The sequence below is a fragment of the Cotesia glomerata genome, linkage group LG6 (assembly GCF_020080835.1).
Source record: "Cotesia glomerata isolate CgM1 linkage group LG6, MPM_Cglom_v2.3, whole genome shotgun sequence".
In the NCBI taxonomy this organism is placed as follows: Eukaryota; Metazoa; Arthropoda; class Insecta; order Hymenoptera; family Braconidae; genus Cotesia; species Cotesia glomerata.
In genome coordinates this window covers 8324084-8347057 of record NC_058163.1, presented here as the reverse complement: position 1 = coordinate 8347057, position 22974 = coordinate 8324084, and the positions used below count along the sequence as shown (strand labels likewise).

The following is a 22974-nucleotide window of genomic DNA, read 5'->3' as shown; positions in this document are numbered from 1 at the left end:
ATTGGATATGCTCTTATTAAAACTGTATCAACATCTGAAAAAAGTTCAAAAATAAAAGTATTTTAATTATAAAGATTTTACGTTTAATTTAATTGCGATTGAACAAAAAATATGCACATCGTGAAAACCATATATTTTGTGTAAAAAACTCTGATTTTTCAGAAAAAAAAGTCAAATTGGATGTACCTTGCACCGCACAACGAGAAAAATCAATTTTTCCACTTTAATTGGATTTCAAAGGGTCTTCTGATGTGTTTATAATAAAATGGATATTTTCATTCAAAAGCTGAGCATTTTTCCCACAAGATAAGATTTTTCGTGGATTTTAATAAAAAAGCTTTCTTCTTCAGAAAAATTTATAAAAAAGTTAAAAAAAATTTTTTTTCAAAATTTCAAAAAATCATAACTCCAGAACCGCTGCATGTTAAGGGCTGAAACTTGTAGGGAATTTATTTCTTATTATAGAGAACACCTCCATAAATTTTAAACATAAGCTGCGAGGGTCGCCCCGTAAAAATGTTCTTATTTGGTGGAATGACCCATATCGATATATAGTGATATATGTCGACATTCTTAGGCTTGAACAATAGTAAGTGAGTATAGTTTCCCGTTTGACCAATCAGGAATCATAGCTATTTATTTGCAAGTTTTGACTAACGGCGAACTTCAAAGACTTTCATCTATTCTAAAGCATCCACGTCTGACCAATAGCACAAAAATTATAAACAATTCAAATTTCAGTCTAGTTTTATAAAGAAATGATTTAACTCTCGGGAAAATATTCGGATCGCCTTGAAATTTCAGCCGCTCACTTCTTACATAGGATAATTTATATATAATCATATAAAATTATATATAATTTTTTTCACCAGGGAATAATTTCAATAAAAAATAAAGGTTAACCATAAATAACAGATAAAATCAACAATCAAAATTTAAAACTACTACTTCGGTGAAGCTCTATGAAATATTGAAGAATTTTAATAAAAACCTAGCCTATCTTGTGTTTCAATTCAAATAAAAAAAATAATATCCTGTAGTTGTATCGTGTAATGCGGACCAGTGGCAGCGCGCAGGACTGGCAACTAGAAGGACTCGAGTTCAAATCCCGTCGACACTCAGAATTTTTCATCAGATAACTGATCACAAATATTCTGTGAGGCCCAATCCCTACTTATTTTTAATTTAAAAATTAAAAAAAAATTTTTATATAATTAAAAAAAAAAATATTAAATTTTTTCATATAATTTTATATAATTATGTATAATTTTACATAATTTTATATAATTATATATGGCCAAAACTCATACATAATTATATATAATGATTTATATATAATTATATAAAATTATATATAATTTTTTTTCCCCGGGTAAAGAGCGAGCTGTTAAAATTTCAAGGCGATCCGAATATTTTCCCGAGAGTTAAATCATTTCTTTATAAAAGTAAGCTGAAATTTGATTTGTTTATAATTTTTGTGCTATTGTTCAGACGTGGATGCTTTAAAATAGATGAAAGTCTTTGAAGTTCGCCGTTAGTCAAAACTTGCAAATAAATAGCTATGATTTCTGATTGGTCAAACGAGAAACTTTACTCACTTACTATTGTTCAAGCCTAAGAATGTCGACATATTTCACTATATATCAAATCGATATGTATCAAATAAGAAAATCAATAAACAATGTATTACATTAATGTATAAAGCTTAGATTAGGAAGCATGTGGATGGGCACTGTTGAAAATTTCTAATTAAAAAAAAAACATTACTGTTTTTTTTAAGCTCTACAATTCATTTCTGCACCTCGAAAATTTAAAATCAATTAGCTCGGAAGAAGAATTTACTCAATTAGCATTTTTTCAATTGCCTATAATTAATTAACAAATAGTGATCGTCATTCAGTTTGTTCTGGAATTTTATAATATTTTGTTGAACTATCTAGAAACAACCTCCCGAGTCCAATTGAAGGTAATGCTATTTAATCGAGTAAACCTACGTAAAATTGAATATCTTTTTTGGGCTATTCGACTGATTTCTTACGTTAACTAGTAATAGGAAAATTTAACAAAGAAGGGTTGCTTTGTATTTTACTATGTATATAACAGCAGGTCGATTTATTCGGAACTACTTTGTCCTCTTGATCATATAACGTAAGTCAGATCGTAGTGGGATACTTTAGTAAAATTTTATTAACAATTAAAGTTCTTTTCAATTGATTTTTTCAAAATTTTGCAAAATAAGTGAAAATTTATCTAAAAAAAACTTTAACGCTGATTATATTTAAGTATTTTATAATTGAAAAATTACATTAGATTTCTCAACCGTGTTGTCAACTGTATCTTTGGTGCAGCTTTGAAGCACTCTATTTTTTAAATTAATGAACAAATAGAAAAATGTTTTAAATTATATCTGTGAAGAATTTTGTTCTCAACAAACTCTCAATTAGTTGTATTTTCTGTAATTCCAATATAGTTTGAGCTATTTTGAAAAAATTGAGAAAACTTGTGAATTTTCAGAAAATTCTGCTCAGACATTATATAGAATTTTGTATGTATACATAATTATCTATATATATATATATAAGAGATTCCCACCTATATATTGACTCATCACGATATCTCTGGAACCATAAGGCGTAGCGACTTGAAATTTGGTAGGAATATTCCTTTCGCCGAGTAGAGGTCAGCTAAGAACGGATTTTATGAAATTCCACCCACAAGGGGGGTTGCGGGGGCGTTAACAATAGAAAATTCCCATTTTTAACCTATAGCTCCTATCGACTTCAAATTTGGTAGGAATCTCCTATATGTGATGTAGAAATGATCTAAGAGCGGATTTTACGATAATCTACTCCCAATATGGATTGCGGGGGTGGACGTTAACAATGAAAATTAAAAATTTCCGACTTCTAGCTCCTACAGACTCAAAATTTTGTAGGAATTTTCTGTAAGTGATGTAAAAATAATTTATAAACGAATTTTAGGATATCTCAACCCATAGGGGGTTGCGGGGTGGGTATTAACAATGAAAATTTTTAATTTTCAATCTATAGCTCCTACAGACTCCAATTGGGTAGGAATTTTCGCTAAGAGATGTAGAAATAATATACGAACGAATTTTAAGATACCTCACAGGAGTTTGCGGGGGTGGGTGTTAACAATTAAAATTTTGAATTTCCAAGCTATAGCTCCTATAAACTCCAAATTTAGTAGAGGTCTTCTATATGTGATATAAAAATGATCTAATAATGGATTTTACAACGAATCAACTCCATTAATGATCGTGGGGGTGAGTGTTAACCATAAAAAATCTTAATTTTCAAAATATAGCTTCTAAAAACTCTAAATTTGTTAGAAATTTTTTATCTCTTATGTAGAGATCACCTCAAAATGGATTTCAATAAAGTCTACTTCCGATAGGAATTGCGGAGGTGGGTGTTAAAATCTAAAATTTTCATTTCCAAACTGTAACTTCTACAGACTCAAAATTCGGTGAGAATCTCCGTGTATGACGTCTATTTCAGTTAAGGGATTGCGGGGGCATTGATAATGAAAATTTCCCGTTTGTAAAATATAGTTCTTATAGACTCCAAATTTGGTAAAAATCTTCTACATGTGGTGTAGAAATAATCTAAGAGCGGATTTAACGACGAATCACACCCAATAAGGATTGCGAGGGTGGGTGTTGACAAAAAAAAATCTTAATTTCCAAAATATAGCTTCTAAAAGCTGTAAATTTGGTAAGAATCTTTTATTTGTCATGTAAAAATCATCTCGAATAGGATCTTACGAAGTTCCTCCCCCACATAGGAGTGCAGGAATGATAATTGTCAAAAAATTCATATTCTTTAAATGTTCCTACAAATATCAAATTTGATAGAATCTTAAGAGAAACAGACAAATACCGGGATGGCCTCCAAGTTCAACGGATTTAAATATTTTTCTTACTTTATAGTGATATTTTCTTACAACAATCGTCTCTTTGGCAGCGGCAAAAAAGTCATTGTAACGTTTCCAAAATTTAACATTACATATAGCTATTCAGTCAACGGACTAAGAATTTTACATACATTTTATTTTTGCTGATCACATAATTGATGAATTGTTCTTATTACGGAATTGCGAAAATGTAACAGATTAAAAGCATTGCATTTTCTAAACACATGAGATATAAAAAAGAAATTTGAGATATAGAAAATATAAAAAAAAATAAATAGAAATAAAACATAAAATTTAATTTATTTCCTTTTCAATTCGCCCAGCGAAGCGGGCGGGAAACCGCTAGTAATTATATAAAATTTTATATATTTATATAAAATTTCAAGTTAACAATTATGTATAATTAGATAAAATTATATATAATTATATAAAATTATACATAATTTTATATAGTTTTGTATAATTATATATAATTTTATATAATGATATTTTATTATATAAAAATTTTTTCCCCGAGTAGATAAAATTATATATAATTATACAAAAATATATAAAATGATACATAATTTCATATAATTATTTATATTTATGTAAAATTTTAAGTTAACTATTATGTATAATTATATATAATTATATCTTATTATATAAAAAAATTTTTCTTCGGGTAGATAATATTATATATAATTATGTATAAATTTATATATTTATATAAAATTATACATAATTATATTAAATTTTATATATATTTATATAAAATTAGATCAAATTATATATAATTAGATATAATTTTATATAATTATATATAATTTTTTTTCCCCGGGGTAACATTGACGATAGTTATCGCGGATGCCGCAATGCTAGTATGGCTGTCAGGCCCATACGGGCTTGCCGCATGTACAATCCTTTTGGCAGGTAGACCAAGCCAATATTGTAATATTAGCTACAACACCATTGGCGTAACAACAATGCTTATTTAATTATAAACGTAGGTTATATCCGAAATATATTATATATAAATAAAAAATGATATTCATTATTTCATGACATCCCGTGAAAAAATTTTCTGATCAGACTATATCAGGCCTGATATAAACCGTTTATATCAGGCCTGATATGGAAATTGACCATATGACTATATATGCCTTGATATAGGTATATCAGACTATGTACCCGCCCGGGTAAAAAAAATTATATATCATTATATTACATAATTATAAATGAAAAATAGCCCTATATAATTATGTATAATTAGGTATAATTATATATAATTAAACCGGTGACGTTAGCCGAGTCGTCTAAGGCGCTTGGCCTATAGAGGACTCGGACTAACTTACCGACCAGGCGTGGGTTCGAATCCCAAGCTGGTCTTAGAAACCAACTTGGTTGATATTCGGCCCTTGCCGCGTAGGTTAAGATTTACACAACCCAAAAAGACCCCAACGTACCACTCCCAACAGTTAAAGTCGGCGATATGACCACAGCAGTTAAAACCGACTCTAAATAATAACTAATAAAAAAAAAAAAAAAATAATATATATAATTATTTCCATAGGAAAAAAAAATCGGCGTGAGTGGGAATCGAACCGTGGACCTACCGCTCGAAAGACTAATTCACTGCCCGTTTACCTATAAGAGACTTTATAAAATGTTGAAAATGCGGGAAAGCGGAGGATCAGGTTTTTGTCTGGATATCTCAATTAAAACGCGTAAATTATTATTAACAATGTGAACTAGAAATTTATTTACACTAAATACAAGTTATATTTATTTAATATGTTAGCGGATTGTATGAATAAAAGCTGATAAATAAAGCACTGCGTGATTAATAAAGCGAAGCCGGTCGACACGTGGTTGAGCACACTGCCGACACTGGAAAAGCGGAGAATCATTTGCACAAATAACACAATTTATCTGTAACTAACTAAAGCGGGTTAATAACAATTAATTTAAGCGGATTAAATTATTAAATAAGCGAAATGCGGGTTATTAACAAAAAGCGAAAATAAAGAAATACTAATGGTGACTTGTTGCAACGAAAGCGTGGAAGCGAAATATAATAATAATAATGCGTCTTCTTCCTCGTTGACTTGGGGAAGAAGGCTGATTGCGCATGTCAGCGGAGCGATCAGCCAATCACACCGTCGAGACATGGTGTGAGCAGTCAAGCTAAGCTTTGTGCGGGCGGTTAGTTTTTGCGGGAACTAGCGGTTGACAGGTGCGACTCGTGAAATTGGGAGTCCCCCAGGGGCGACTTCATCGCGGCTGGGCCTGTTCACTGAACAGACTTATTTGGAGAACAGAGTTTATTATAACTACAAGTAATGCAAATCGTATACATGATCGATATGTATAGTGAACAAAATTTTTTATCTAATTTATTAATTATTTTCAATATTTATATATAATAAGGTATCTATATGTAGATTTAAAAAATTATCTATGTATCCATGAAATCGCAAAAATGATTCTATGATATATTGTTAAGGTACTTCGTTGCTTTAGAATTTATAATTTCTTTGAAATAAAAAAAATAATCGAGGTAAAATCAGAATTGAAAGCTTAAATTTTGATGGAATTATTTGTTTAGTATATGGAACTATATATTGCTGGAGGGCCCAGCTAACAATTTTTGAACTTGACAAAACTAATAATTTTTGTGAAATTAAATTTTTTTTTAAGTTCCTATGATTTCATCCGAAAAATACTATTTATTAAAAGATTGTTTATCATTGGAGTAACAGACTCTTAGATAGAAAAAGAGAATGTTTTATGGTAATCACAAAATACCCACTGGAGTAAAAAAAATTATATAGAATTCTATATGATTCATTTATAATTGTATATGAATTATATATACAATTATATAATTATGAATGAATTACATATGCTTCTATATAATTAGATATGAATCATATATAATGATATATAGTTTTTTTTCCTCGGGTATGCCTTTATATGAGTACATAAGACTACTTATGTGCTGGTAAGGGTATGAGTATATCAGACTATATGAATCCATATCAAGTTATATCAAGCCTGATCAGGGATTTTTTTTTCAAGTTTATCAAAGTATATATAACTTTATAAGGTTATGTCAGAGCATATCAGGACCTATTAAAAAATAATGTAAAATTAGATATGAGCATATCAAGCTATATCAAGTCTGATATAGACATATCAAATTGATAAGGTTTGATGAGGCCTGATATGGCCAATTTTCATATCAGGCCATATCAAAAATTAAATATGGACATATCAGATCATATCAGGCCAGATATGAACATATCAAAAAATTTTATATGGCCTTATCAGCTCATATCAAGCCTAATCAGAATATTTTTTAACGGGATGATTGATTTTTTTTTATTTTTACTCTGATATTAATTGGTTTTAGTGAAGAAAAATAACAACAACAATCAATTGAAAAATTGGCTTTTACTTCATATACACTGATAGAAGGATTCATTAACTATTAATAATTTAATTTATTTTAAGACAACTATTCAATTTATTAAATTTTAATAAATATTTTTTAACATTCAATAAATATTTATTTGGGAGTAAAGTACATTTATTTACAGTTAATAAGTATTTATAGTTGGACTCTGTTATGCAATAGTGTATTAAGTACATACAGTCGTCGTCATTGATTTGTAACGGTTGGCAATGATTCGGGTAGAATAAAAAATTCTCAATTTGGACATCTCTTACTAAAAATTTCAATTAATAATATGTTCAGAAAATAAAAAAAATATACGAAACTATGAAGAAAATTCACATAAAATGAATAATTGTAAGCTCAGACAAACATAATTATAAAAATTTATCCAAATAAAAATTACTATGCATAAACTTAATTAAAGATGAAAAATTCCTACATGGTAAATCACCAAAGAAATAATTTGAATATTAAAACTATACAAATAAAATATTTCAAATAAATTTGATGTTTCAATTAAAAGAAAATAAATAAAATATTAGTCTCCTTATAATTACAGTCTTAAAAATAAACAATATCAAATAACTATAGCTCAATATAAAGACATTTACTAAATTATTAGATCATATTATTATACAAAATTAAAATTGAAAAGGCCTAAAATTAGAAAATAGTCCATTGAAACAATTTAAATTAAAAAAAAAATGGAATTATAAAAAGAAGATACAAAGGAAATTAAAAAATAATGACAAACCTAAATTCAGACAATTTGATTAAAAGACAACAAGGTTATTTGATATATACACAAATGAACAACTCTGAATATAGAAAAGCTTTACAAATGAACATCTCTAATTATGGACAAGAAAATTCGGAAATCTCTCAATTTGGACATCTCTCATTGAAGAAAACAAAAAAAAAAAAATACAATATTTTCCGAATTAAAAAATAATTAATAGTTTTAAAAAACACGCTTTAATATAAAACCAAATTTTTTAGAAATCTATCTATTGAACTGGTCTTTATGAATTTTATCATAGATAACTTTTCTTCTGACTCTAGTCATCAGCGATGAACGCTGCATTAACCGCGTACTCCTACGACCTGAACAATTTGAGCGACGACAAGATGGCGGGCGACTTGTCTCGATCATCAAATTCAGTGCATCATCAAAACGGATCATCGCGTATCGGCGCAATGGAAATTACAACCGCGCAATTAGCCGTGATTAGTTTTATACAATAAAAGAAAATAATTTGCTGCAAAAGTAATAAAAACAATCAAAATTAAAAAAAAAAAAAAAAAAAAAAAATTTTATAGCAAAAATTTTTTCTTTTTCTCTTCTTTCTCTTTTTTTTTTTTTTTTTTTTTTAAGTTTAGTTTTGGTGTTAAGCAGCATCAATACAATTATAAATGAATCTACATTCTTTGGAGTTATTACATTTTGTCTCTTCTTTCAAGTACTTGTGTAGCCAGCTTGCACAGCTTCCTGGTGTCATAGTGCGATAAGTTTGCAAGGTAGAAGTTTAGGCTGGTATGTTCTGGTTCGTATGTACCGCCATATAAGTTATTTCTAATGTCTTCGTATGCGGGGCATACAAAGAGGATATGCTCGATATTTTCAGGTTCATTCAGCGTGCAGTTCAAACATATATATCTTCGTTGGATTAATTTTATTTGATTTGATTATTGACAAGTATGCCTGGTATTTGTTCGCCAGTCTTATTTGTGCAATTGTTCTTTTGATAAGCATGGGATGGTTTTCATACAGGTAATCATGCTCGCCAAGGACCATAGTAAGTGGTTTGTATATTCTAAACAGACAGGACGTAGAGTTACAATACTTGGCTACATCTCTCTCTCTAAGCGAGTCTTTATAGCGATTAAAAACCTCCAGCTTTTTGCTTTTCCATAAACAATGATCAGCAGGGCCTGGAAGTTGGGGCCAACAATTGCATGTAAATTAAGCGAAAAAAAAACACGCTTGAATAAAATAATCGAAAAAAAATGACAAACGTAAACAAGTCAAATTGTTTACATGCAAAATATAGCCTCTAACGCAAATGTCAAATAAAAAAAAAAGTTGACAGTAAAACGAGTAAAAAGAATTTAAAATTATAATAAAAAATTAAAATTAATTTTAAAATGAGAAGGGAATTTTCGAATAAGTAAAATATATGAAAAAATGTTAACTATGAGCGCAGTATTTTTTCTAACTTCCCGCTAAGAAAATTGAAAATTTCCAAAAGTCGGGAAGTTATTAGTTTTACCCCGTTTTTCGAAAATCGAGTTTTCAACGGATGTTGACGTTTTGAGGTCCTAGGAAGCCTCCCCGAATGTTTCCGCGATGATGTCCGTATGTCTGTATATGTGTGTGTGTCTGTGTGTGTGGCCGTATGTAAACCTCTCATAACTTTTGAACGGCTCGACCGATTTCATCGCGGTTGGTGCCACTCGAAAGGGCTTGACTAAACTTAGATTTTGAATATAATTTGGAGCGATTTAAACCGGTATATTTTGAGAAATCTCAAAAAAACCACAAAAAAAATTTCCGGTCTAGCAAAGCCTCGGCTATTTTCCAGTAATATTAAAAACATACTTAAATTAATGACCACGATTGTAATTATATATAACTAGGGCCAGGAATCTGGTTTCGCTAAAAGAGAGAGAAAAAAGATAGTCTGAGCCAAGCTTTCTGATAGGCTGTAAAAAATTTGATATTTTTTTGTTTCTCGTAATCAGCTGAAGCTAGTAGCAGAGTGAGGATTAGATTGCTAATCCAAATTCAAGAGTTGATAAAAAATTGAAATTTTTATCAAAAAAATGAAAAAAAAAACAACGCTATTTTTAGAATTTAATTCCACATCGAATGAGTGATTTTTCATATTGTTATCAAAATTTTTTAGATTTTTCTCTGCAAATTTACACAGGATTCTCACAAAAATTTCCGTACAATGTAACATAGTAATGGTTACCATTCTACGTAGGAATAACATCAATTCCTTTCTCTCCGTATTCCATTATTTTGTATTGACTTGATTAAATTTTATATTTATTGAGAATTATGGAAAATAAAATTCTCTGCAGAAAAATTCAAAAGTATATTGCCCCAAGTTCAACCCTGGAGAAATAACAGTTGATTACTGGTGGAGAAATAAAATATCAACACCAAATTGAAATTTAATTTGGTTTTAGTTTTTGTCTTAAAATTTTGTATTGAAATTTTTGTCTTAAAATTTTGTCTTGAAATTTTGTCTTGAAATTTTGTATTGAAATTTTTGTCTTGAATTTTTGTCTTGAAATTTTGTCTTAAAATTTTGTATTGAAATTTTTGTCTTGAATTTTTATCTCAAAATTTTGTCTTGAAATTTTGCCTTGAAATTTTGTCTTGAAATTTTGTCTTGAAATTTTGTCTTGAATTTTATCTCAGATTTTGTCTTGAAATTTCTCTTAAATTTTATCTTAGATTTTGTTTTGAATTTTATCTTAGATTTTGTCTTGAATTTTATCTTAGATTTTTTCTTAAATTTCATCCTTAATTTTGTCTTGAGTTTTATCTTGGATTTCACATTTAATGTTGGACTGAATTTTGTCTTGAATTTTATCTCCAATTTAAACAAAATATTTAAAGAGACAGTAAAATAGAAACCGATTTAGATATTCGGCCAGATACACTGAGAAATACATTTTGTAAGATACTGAGCAAAATGTGTACTAAAAAATAATTCTGAAAAAAATAAATTAAAAAAATGGCCGCTGCGCTAAACAAAGTTGCTACATTCTGGCTACATCAAGCAGAAATAGTATATTACACACCGAAGAAAGTAATTTTTGGCCGAAGTCAACAAACATGTGATCTGAGGCTTTCTTATTTACTTCCCGAGGAGTGTATGCTATTTTTTTGCTCGACGAAGGCAGAAAGTGGCAACTTTGTTTAGCGCAGCGGGCCGAAAGTTGACGCTTTCTGCCCGTTCAGCAAAAAAAGGCATTTTGTAAGATACCGAGCAAAATGTGTAGCAAAAAATATTTCTGAAAATAATTCTGAAATTTGAGATTTCTCAAAATATACCGGTTCAAATCGCTCCAAATTGTATTCAAAATCTAAGTTTAATCAAGCCCTTTCGAATGGCACCAACCGCGATGAAATCCGTCGAGCCGTTCAAAAGTTATGAAGGTTTACACACGGCTACATACACACACACACACACACACACACACACACACACACACACACACACACACACACACACACACACACACACACACACACACACACACACACACACACACATACAGACATACGGACATCACCGCGGAAACATTCGGGGAGGCTTCCTAGGACCTCAAAACGTCAACATCCGTTGAAAACTCGATTTTCGAAAAACGGGGTAAAACTAATAACTTCCCGACTTTTGGAAATTTTCAATTTTCTTGGCGGGAAGTTAGAAAAAATACTGCGCTCATAGTTAACATTTTTTCATATATTTTACTTATTCGAAAATTCCCTTCTCATTTTAAAATTTATTTTAATTTTTTATTATAATTTTAAATTCTTTTTACTCGTTTTACTGTCAACTTTTTTTTTTATTTGACATTTGCGTTAGAGGCTATATTTTGCATGTAAACAATTTGACTTGTTTACGTTTGTCATTTTTTTTCGATTATTTTATTCAAGCGTGTTTTTTTTCGCTTAATTTACGTGCAATTGTTGGCCCTAACTTCCAGGCCCTGATGATCAGTTACAGGCCAAAGATCTTCTGCATTCATTTTTTTGAGGAAATTCTTGAATTTAGTCACCCAGTTTAGCTCTTCTTGGCATGCTGGACTATTTACAAGTTCATCTAGTCTCTTGATGCAGATTTTAGGCAGGTAAGAGTCATCAGCTGCCAATATTTTTGTTAACCAGTTCCACCTTAAGTCCATCACCTTGTATTCTATAGGAATCAGATCGAGTTCGAGTCGTATTGCCCAGCTAGCCGTACATCTAGGTAGATGTAGCAATTTCTTGAAGAAATCTGCCGCTACTCTTTCAAGATGGTTTCGGTGGTCAAGACCCCACGTTGGTATTGCATAGAGAAGGGTCGATTGGACCATGCTTTCATAGAGTTTGATGCTGGCTTGTATCGAGTTTGAGCCAGATCTATTTATGATAGCGAGGGTAGAGTTCGATGCCAGTAATGCTTTTTTAATAGAGAAGTCAGCTGTTAATTGTCCGAGGGTTGTTGCTGTGAGGTGTACGCCTAAGTATCTAAATGATTTAGCTAATTCAATTGGTTTACCTTCGTATGAGCGCATACACTCTTTCATTGTTTTAGGTTTCCCCTTCGATTTATAGATCATGAGCTTGGTCCTCAAGCACCTTGTTAAATAGTTTTAGTAGGTAGTCATGCCAGTTGTCTGGTAGAGATTTGAAGATCTCATTAGGGATTCCATCTGGTCCTGTGGCCTTGTTGTTTTTAAGGTTGGTGATCGCTTTTTGCAGTTCAGCGCTCGAGATTACCGCATCAAGCATTGGTTCTTCGTTGCGAAAGTCGAATTGTAGGATGTACTTTCTTGGAGGATATATTTGTCTGTAAAAATTATTCCAGCATTCTATTGTAGGTGTTTTGTTTGGATTTGTGCGCGGCTTTAGACTTCTTACTGTTTTCCAAAAATCAACTGGATTTTTCACATTATTGAATTTTTTAACTATTGTCTCTTGTTCATTTTTCTTTTTAAATATTAGTTGGTTTTTATAGTGTTTCTTAGCTTTGAGGTAATGTGATCTCCATGGTTCTTCAAAATTGTGCGTGTAGCACAGTTTTAAAAGTGAATTGCATTCTTTCTTGAGGTATTTAGATTCATTATCAAACCGTTGCTGTCCTTTCGGTATTGTTATCTTATTGCTTCTCTTACTAAGTAGGCTTGCAGTTTCAGCAGCTTCGTAGATTGCGTCACAGAAGTTATCATAGAGTTGGCTTACTGTATTCAGTGTGTTGCTGGCATTTTGTCTGAATGAGTGTGCTAGCTCAAGATAAAAGGTTTGCTTGCTTTTTAGTGGTTGATCTTTCCATTTGATAGTCAGCGTCGCAATTGTGCTGTGTGAAGAATCATCTGGTTGGGTTACGAGTGCTTCAGCAAGACTAAGCAGTACTGGTTGGTGATCAGATTCAGTAGCTACTTTTATTACTTCTAAGTTTGTCACTAGCTCTAGCCTATCAGTTTTTATCCAGATTAAGTCAATCACACTTGAGCCATTTCCATTGTTGAAGGTAAAATTTGCTGGCTTATCATTTGGGCTTCGGCCGTTAAGTAGAATAAACCCATTCTTTTCCATGAAACAAGTGAGAAGTTTTCCTCTTTCGTTGGTTACTATGTCCATGCTTTCATGCTGATGATCAAGTACTGAAATCTCAGTTATTTCCTTAGGGAGTTCCTGCAAACGTCCAACTCTTGCGTTGAAGTCACCTCCTATAATGATTAAGTCATAGTAATTTACACTTTCATCATCAAGGATTTTTTGCAAACCTTTCAGGTTTTCCTTGATATCAGATGTTGGCTTTAGGTAAATATTTCCAATTAGGATACTTAGCTTATTTATTATGGCTTTTGTGAAGATCCATTCATATTTTGCTTCAAGCGTTTGAAGATGTGTAGCCTTGGCTGCTGTTAGAAGACCTCCACTCGGTCGACCACTTGTCGTTGCCTTACTTGCATTTGCCCATATACACTTATAACCAGTTAAGCAGGAATTTTGATTTTGAGGAGGGGATGTAAACCAGGTTTCACATGCACATATTATAGAATCGCTGTTTTTGAAGTTAAAGGAGGAAAGATTTTTGAATCCATGCAGATTCCAGAAAATTAGATTGATACTGCTTACACTATTTAGTTTTTTGGACTGCGTACGGGTCTTTGCTTCTCTTTAGCATCAAGAGCTGTTTGAAGGGCTTTCAGAATAGGTTTCTCCGGGGCCGGTATCAAGTCTGCAACTTCTTCCTTCTGAACCACCACTTGTTGTCAATAAGGAGTTTAGAGCTGTAGATTTTTACTTTTGCACCTTCTTGTTTCTTGCTTCTCGCTATATCTCTTATCTTTTTGGCAATTTGTGCTTCTTTAGGTGTAAGGTCTGCTTCAATGTAGATGCTTGTATTTTTAAGCGCAGTGAATTTGTTTTTGAGTATGTAGTACTTAGTTTCTGGTAAATTAAGCTTAACTTTTACTACGTTGTGGTTTTGGCCTAAAGTAAAAGCTTCTAGCGCAGCATTGCGGAGTTTGAAATGTGTCTCCATGAAGTTGTTTATCTGGCTCAGCAGGTTGTCTCTTTGGAGATTCAGGCCTTTAATAATTATATTACTTTTTCTCTGGAGCTGCTCATTTTTTTCAGCTAGACTGTCTAGATAGTCCAATCTTTGCTTCATTTCATGCAACGAACTCAGGCCTTTATCTGACGTGAGCATCGTATTTAGTTTCACCTTGGCATCTTCGACTACCTTGGCTATAGTATCTTCTCTTGTTGTAGCAAGCTGTTTTTTTAGTGCTTCTACATCTGATGTTAGGGTGGTGAATTTTTTGTCCCATTTTTCACTGTTTTCTTCCACTTGTTTTTTAAGATCACCTATTGCATTCATAGTTTTTTCATTCCCTTCCTCTATTGCTTTCAGAATCTTTTCCATCTCATCGTCTTGTAGTTTCTCTTCCTTTTTACTATCAGTAGTCCCAGCCGTATTCCCAGTTGCTTGACGTTTAGTCAGAGTAGAAGGCTCTGTCACTTGTTGTTCTTGCTCTGAGTCTTCTATTTCAGTATAACTTCTCTTCTTGTTTAGACATTCACTGATACTATTAAGATTTGGTGAATTCTCGCGGTATTTAGTCCAGCTGTCAGCTACCGTTGGTTTGCCTGGTCCGCCTTTAGTTTTGTCTATGTTATCACTTGTGCTTAGTTTGTTGGCTGGGGAGTAAGGAAGTTGCCTGGTAGATGTCGAAGCCAGCGAGGGACTTGTAGTAGGTTTACCTCCCTGCTGGTATATCTCACCTGTGTTGTTATTCTGTGACGACGCTGGCATTACTTAACCTCTACACTGCCGCTACTGACTTTTATTTATTAGGAATTAGCGGATTCTTTTTCTAAAGCTTGAATTCCTTTATCAATCACTTTACTAGGACTAACAGAGCTATTTTAGTATTTACACTATTTTAAAAAGTAGACTTTATCACTTTATATTTGCAAAAACTTGGAGCACAACAAATTTGCGTGCGCTTGCTTTCAAGTCACATGACTACCCCCAAATCATCTTTATAAATTATTTGCATTAATTACATTACATTATATTAACGTTTGTTATAAAATACCAAATTCTATCACAGCTCATTATTATCTTTAAAATTTTTAAATATTGAAACGTTAATTTATTTAGTGAATTGAATTATTATCATGCATTACAGCTACAGAATCATAAAAAGTGTGAAAAGAAAATTGCTATTTTTGCTGTTTATTTTAAATAAATATTTGTTAACTGTTAACAAATATTTATTAACATTTAATAAATCGTATTTAATAAATAATTTACTAACTTTTAATTAATGTTTATTAAATCTTATGATGAACAGTTAATAAAGCTTATTAAATAAAAACAAATCCTTCTATGAGTGTAGTTTTGGTGGTAACACATTAGTTTAATTGCTTAACACGCCAAAAATTATAGCGGGAACCGCTAGTACCATTGCGTCATCAGCAATGTAGTATGGGTCTCAGGACCATACTGTCTTGCCAAGCCTGCTATGCATACGTGTAAAAAATACAATAGCGCCATTACTATACTACATAGTAAATAACGCCATACTTATGGGACTCGTTACAATATTGAATTGCAATATTTCACATACTATTTTAGTATCGGTCTGGAGACCATACTAACATTGTGTTAAACGCCATCCATTTTTCTTCGTGTATGTAACAAGTCTTGGTTTGCCAGTTTTGAACCAAGACCTAGCCAATGTCTATGTAACGAGTCTTAGTTTGCCAGCCTTGGTTCAAGAGTTAACCAATATTCAATTAACATAAAATATTAAAAGTATACAGAACGATGTACAAATTCTAAAGTCATATAAGGACTTGACTTTTGTATTTTTTTAAATTATTAAACATTCGTAAAAAATAGTTAATTTTTAACACACACACACACACACACACACACGGAGGGTAGCGTTGTTCGCGTCTGTAGGTTCTGCTTTTACACCCTACACGTGCTCTCCGGGTAGTGCCAAATGAACAACATCAACAACAATATGGAAATGTCACAAAACTTTCAAACATTCTATACAGTATAGGGGTTGGATACCTCAGTGCCGGCGAGGGATGGCGTGCAAACAGGCCTGAACTCGTCGTTATCAAGCGACCGTTCAGGACAGCTGAGCAACGTTCCTCCAAAAAGTGAAAAACTTTTTGCTCCTGTCACTAATCAAACCTACCGAGGAAGAATTAACTCTGTACCATCCGTCACCGGCCAACAGTCATCAATGGAGAGGCTCGGCAGCAAGATTGAAGAGTTAGCCGACTTCATAAAAGACAAGAAGAATCTCCATCATGAGATCAGAAAATTGGTTACGTCTATCAGTACGGCATATAGGTTGGCCGACAAATCACCAACGACGTCGGCGTCAACGACTCAAACATCTCCGAGTCTGAGCAAAAAACAACCACCTCTGGTCACTCCTAAGAAATTACCACAGCAAGGAAAGGGCAACAACAAGAAGAGGCCGCTGTCCACGCCCAGCCCTCCCTCAGAAATTGACGAGCCAGCACAGAAAAAGACAGCCTGGGATGATACCTGGACCAAAGTGACTCGGCAAAACAAGAAAAAGGAAGAACAGGAGCCAGCGGCTCAATCTGCTACAGCCCAAAACCAGCCAAGCAATGGTGGCTCCAAGAAACCGAGGAGGAAGAAGACAAGAATTAAAGCTGCGCTTGTCCAACCAGCTGAAGGGCGAACATACGCCGATCTCCTCTAGAAAATCAAGGCCAAGGTAAGCCCTGTTGAGACGGGCGTAGATATAAAGTCTATTAAAAAGACGAAACACGGAGGCGTTCTCCTTGAAATGGCTCGAAAGACCAAAGACAGCAAGGCTTTCACCGATGCAGTAAAGTCAGCCACTGCAAATATCGGCACGGTCAAGACGCTAACACCAACAACAACGATCGAGATCCTCGACTTGGATGAAATCTCTACCGAGAGCGAAGTCCGTGAAGCACTCAAACGTGAGTTCACTGACAACCTGGAGGTCAAACGGGTAAATTTGACAAAACCTACATCACGAGGCAATCGGGCAGCCTTCTGCGAAGTAGACGAGGCCAGTGCGATTAAGGCCCGTATAATGATCGGTTGGGTGAACTGTCGTATACGCCCAGTTGCAAAAGTAACACGCTGTTTTAATTTTCTTGGTTTTGGACACCAAACACGTCAGTGTGCGGGACCAGACAGAAGCAGGTGCTGCTACAAATATGGCAGAGAAAACCACAAGGCCGTAAACTGCACGGAGAAGCCAAAATGCTTCCTTTGTGCTCCGGACAAAGATGCCCAGGATGGTCTATGCCATATTTCTGGCACTGGAGCACTTGCTCAAGCCACGAGAGGGCAGAAATGACACGCATACTACAAGGCAACCTGAATAGGAGCGCCTTGGCGCAAAACCTGCTGCGCCAGCGTGTCTTTGAAGATAAAATCGACGTCTGCTTTATTTGCGAGCAATATTTAAACATCGAAGGTAAAACATGGTTCGCAGATGAAATTGGCACGGCAACAATTTGGATTGTGAACACAAAGAACGTTACCGTCAACAATAGCGGAAGTGGAGCAGGTTTTGTCTGGCTTCAAACCCCCACAACCTACTTCATGAGTGTCTATCTCTCACCTAACGAAGGGATTAGTGTGTTCCGACAGAAACTGGCAAATATAGAAGATGCGGTCACTAAGTTCGACGGCGAAGTCACCGTAGCCGGAGACTTTAACGCTAAATCGGCTGAGTGGGGCGCTGCTTTCTCCGACACCAGAGGTAACGAGGTCGCTGACGTCGCGGCTAGACTTGACCTCATAGTGCGGATCACCGGGAGCACCACGATCTTTAGAAGACCGGGGTACCAGGAATCCATCCTCGATATTTCGTTGGCGACTCCAAGGACTGCCAACATGATCGAAGACTGGACTGTATCCGAAGAATACAGTGGCAGTGATCACCAGTTCGTGACATTCAACGTTGGATTGGCATCTGCTCCGGATTCACAACGCGACCTTTCTAAGTGGAAGTGGAATGCCAAGAGGCTTGATCCAGAGGCATTGCGAGCTTCACTTGCATGAAGCTAGTCTATCCTTCAGAACAACCCGACTCTATGTGACGTCTCTATGCCGCGGCTGAGAAATCAGAGTTTCCACAGGCTGGCGTACTGGTGGTCAGCAGACATAGCAGAACTTCGCAAAATATGCCATCAGCTACGTCGCCGCGCAACGAGAGCCGCGAAACGCTCCCCAAGCCAGGACTTGTATTCAAAAGAGTACAAGCAGGCCAAAAAGACGCTAAACCGAGCCATCAAAGCAAGATAAGCGATGTTAGGGAAAGAGATCTGCAACAATCTCGACAAGGACATCTGGGGTAAAGCCTACCAAATTGTCACCAAACGACTTGGAAAGGCTTCACCAGAAGCGCCGAAGTCTCCTGCCTTAATGGACAGCATTGTAGCGGAGCTTTTCTCCAAATACCTGCCGCGGGAGAAGAAACACTACACAAAAAACAGAGAAGTAACACCCTTCACAACTAAGGAACTACAAGACGCGGCCAAGTCACTCAAAACTGGAAAAGCACCTGGACCTGATGGCATCCCGGCAACGGTGATCAAGATTGTAGCCCTGTACGCTAGACATTGCTGGAAAACTGCTCGAGAAGCTCATACAAGGGAGAGTCCGCCACGACATAGGCCGTGCTGGAGGGTTTGCCACCAACCAGCATGGCTTCCGGAAAGGTCGTTCGACAGTCGGAGCGATTGAGAAAGTCATAAAGACAGTAACAAAAGCATGGTCGGGCAGCCTCAAAGCTCGTAAAGTATGCCTTCTCCTCACGCTAGATGTCAAAAACGTATTTAATAGCGCATACTGGGGAGACATTTTAGACGCTCTGGAGCACAAGTTTGACGTGGAGCCAGAGAACCTGGCACTAGTCGACAACGGCTCCGTGCTTTTATTTATCCGTCACAATTTCTCAAGACAAAAATTTCTCATCAAATATTTCTCAAACAAAAATTTATCATATGCAAAAAATTCTCACTCAAAAATTTCTCGATTAAAAAAATTCTCAACGAACAAAAAATTATCATTCAAAAATTTCTCAATGTATAGTTTTATAACATTTTAATACATTAGACCAACAATTAATTTTAACATAAATTTATGTTATTAAAATGGGGGGCTCCGCCCCCAACTCCCGCAGGGGCGTCGCCCCTGGACCCCAACAATTTTAAAGTAAAATAATAAAAACAATAAAAATTAATAGTCATTAAAATGGGGAGCTCCACCCCTTAACCCCCGCCGGGGCTTCGCCCCTGGACCCCAACGATTTTAGAGTAATATAATAGAAACAATAAGCTTGTTACCGTGTTGTGCCCTTTTATCATGATTGTCGTGTGTGTTTATTTGATATTAGACAAACACAAGCTTGTGATCGTGTTGTGCCCTTTTATCATGGTTGTTGTGCGTGTTTTTAATTTTGTATGAGAAATTTTTGTCCTGATGAATTATTATGAATCAATAAAGACACAGAGCCATATTGAAAGAAATTTTTGTATAAGAAAATAATACCGAATAAATTTTGACATTGAGAAATAATGCCTTTAAGAAAATATTGTACAAGATTATTGCTGAGAATTTATGTCGCGAGAAATTTTTGCGTGAGAAAAAAGAGACGGTCACCGTCGACAACTACCTTGACGATAGAAAGCTAATAGTGGAAACTACTGAAGGCCCATAAGAATACGCCATAACGGCTGGCGTGCCGCAAGGCTCAATAATGGGGCCCGATCTATGGAATGCAGACTACGACAAACTTCTTGAAATCCCGTTGCCAGAGCAAGTAGAGCTAACAGGCTTTGCAGACGACGTTGCGGCCACTATAGTGGTGGACAGTGTAGAAGAGGCCGAACTGCTAGTTCGGGAAGCCATTGACGCCGTCGAGACTTGGCTTGATAAGCATCACCTGGAACTCGCCAAACAGAAAACCGAGATGGTCGTTTTGACACGTCAAAAATGGTTCCTAGAAACCATTCGCTGTGGACATGGGAGGAGCAACACTGGCGTCAACGAGGGCCCTGCGCTATCTAAGGATAATGATGGACGAGAAACTATCTTTCCGTGAACACCTCGACAGTGCATGCGCAAGAAAGCCAGCAAGACGGTGTCTAGCCTAGCACGAATTATGACCAACACCATGGGACCAAGAACAAAAAAGAGAAGAGTTCTTCTAGAAGCAGTCCACTCGGTACTGTTTTATGGAGCGGAGATATGGGCAGACATATTAAAGCAGAAGACCTACCGGCGAAAGATAGCAACAGTACAGCGGCGAGGCGCTCTCAGGGTTGCCTGCGCCTACCGCACAGTTTTCGAAGCGGCTGTATTGGTCATAGCGGGAGCTACGCCAATCAACCTACTCGCGTTTGAGAGAGCAAAACTCTATGACGCTAAAAACAGTGATGAAAACATGGAGGACGCAAGAACGAGGATAAAGGCGGAAACGCAGCAAGAGTGGCAGGACCGATGGACATCGGGAGAGACGGGCAGATGGACGGCGCGCCTGATCCTAAACATCAACGTCTGGCTTTCTCGGAAGCACGGGGACAAAATCTTCGATTTTCTTAGCGAGAAGTTAAAAATCTGAAAAACGATTGACCCGGCAGGCCATCCCTAGAACTTTCCGCTATGTACGAGTTCGAAACGCTCGATAAATTATCTATTTCAAAGTTTTGAACTCTTCGACCTCAAAAACACAACTTTTCTACTTTTTTGAGCTCAAAAATCTAGTGGTTGTTGGAGACATACATTTTTTAAAATTTCTAACCGCAATATCTTCTCATCGAATCAACTGTTTTTGATGAAATAAGTAGTATTCGATGCGGATTTTCAAGCACAAAAAGATTAATTATTACCTGCAAAATTCAATTATAAATTATAAAGTAATTAGTTTATATTTATTAAATATCCGTATTCCTAAACGTTCCCTTTTGGGAACCCTACCGTTTACATTTACTCAACGGGTAGGGATATTTATATTTGTAAATATAAAAATGACACACGTGAAGCATTGCAAGCAAATTAAACGAATAATTACATTTTTACACTATTCTTAATTCAAATTTATTAAAATTTATTTTCTACTTTTTAGTTTGGTTTTCTATAAAAAGCGTGTTTTTTTAGTTTCTTTAAATAATTATTTATTTTCAGTGTGCTCGATTCAGGCTAGTAGTAATGTACGAGACTAAAGATCTGAGGACCCAGGTTCGATTCCAGCACACGCCCAGGATTTTTTCGTTAAATACCAACCCTTAAATTACTTTCGGAACTCGCTTCGCTTGACCAATAGCAACGTACTCGGTTTTGTTGAGGATGTATTCATAACCTCAGATGAGTGTCATCACTTCAAGTTTACTACCAAAATACCTACCTTTGCGGATTTTTATCGAACAAAATTTTTTGTAATATCAACGGCGAAACTCGGATTTGAGAGAATATAAACAAAATTTATTAAAGTTCAAAGCAATTTTTAAGCGGATATAAAAATCTTGTTTACAAGAATCGACTTGTCACCAAGATTTTTAACTTCCCGCTAAGAAAATCGGAGATTTTCACAAATCGGGAAGTTATTGGTTGTACCCCGTTTTTCGAAAATCGAGTTTTCATCAGATCTCGACGTTTTGAGATCTTAGGAAGTAGGGCTTCACACGAGAGCGAGATTTTTCTCGTCTCGTCTCGTTCTCGTCTCGGAAAAGCGAGACGAGACGAGACGAGACGTTTTTGAAAATATTTTCGGTGATACCGACACCACATATAGCGCAACCCGAGAGTCTCGTTCTTGGTCTTGTAAAATTTTTTTTGTGAAGTTTTTATTAGAAAAATTAGAAAAGATCCACATAGAGAACTATAAATTTTACAAACTATAAAATCTGGAGACCATCGGTAAAAAAGTTTTTTGTAACTTAAAAAAAAAAAAATTAGGAAAACAGTTGACCCTGAAGGCCATCCCTGCAACTTCCCGCTAATTCCATACTTAGGCGCTTAAAATTGCACCAATGGCGTTTTTGAGCTCTTCGAGCTCAAAAATACAATTTGTGGGTTATTTTAAGCTCTCTAAGCACAAAGAGATTGTTTTCCTATGCTTTTGAGCTCTTCGAGCTCAAAAGTCTGATAGGGATTTGATGACACTATTTTTTGAATTTTTAAACCGCAATAACTTTTAAATGAATAAACCAATTTTCACGCGGTTGGCAGCATTTGACGCAGTTTTTTAAGCCTCATAAAGAATCTCAAATTTTGAATTGATCGCGCTAGGAATTTTGGAGTTATTCCGAAATAACACTTTTTTCG

The 22974-nt window shown here is 34.8% G+C and overlaps 1 long non-coding RNA gene across 1 annotated transcript; it reads left to right on the top strand.

Annotated features, from left to right (window-relative positions):
• The first annotated feature begins 1492 nt into the window (after nucleotides 1-1492).
• On the top strand, nucleotides 1493-17645 carry LOC123266597. The gene is made up of 3 exons (XR_006509816.1): nucleotides 1493-1575; nucleotides 17269-17273; nucleotides 17636-17645. It is a non-coding gene; the product is annotated as an uncharacterized LOC123266597 (long non-coding RNA).
• Nucleotides 17646-22974: the final 5329 nt, after the last annotated feature.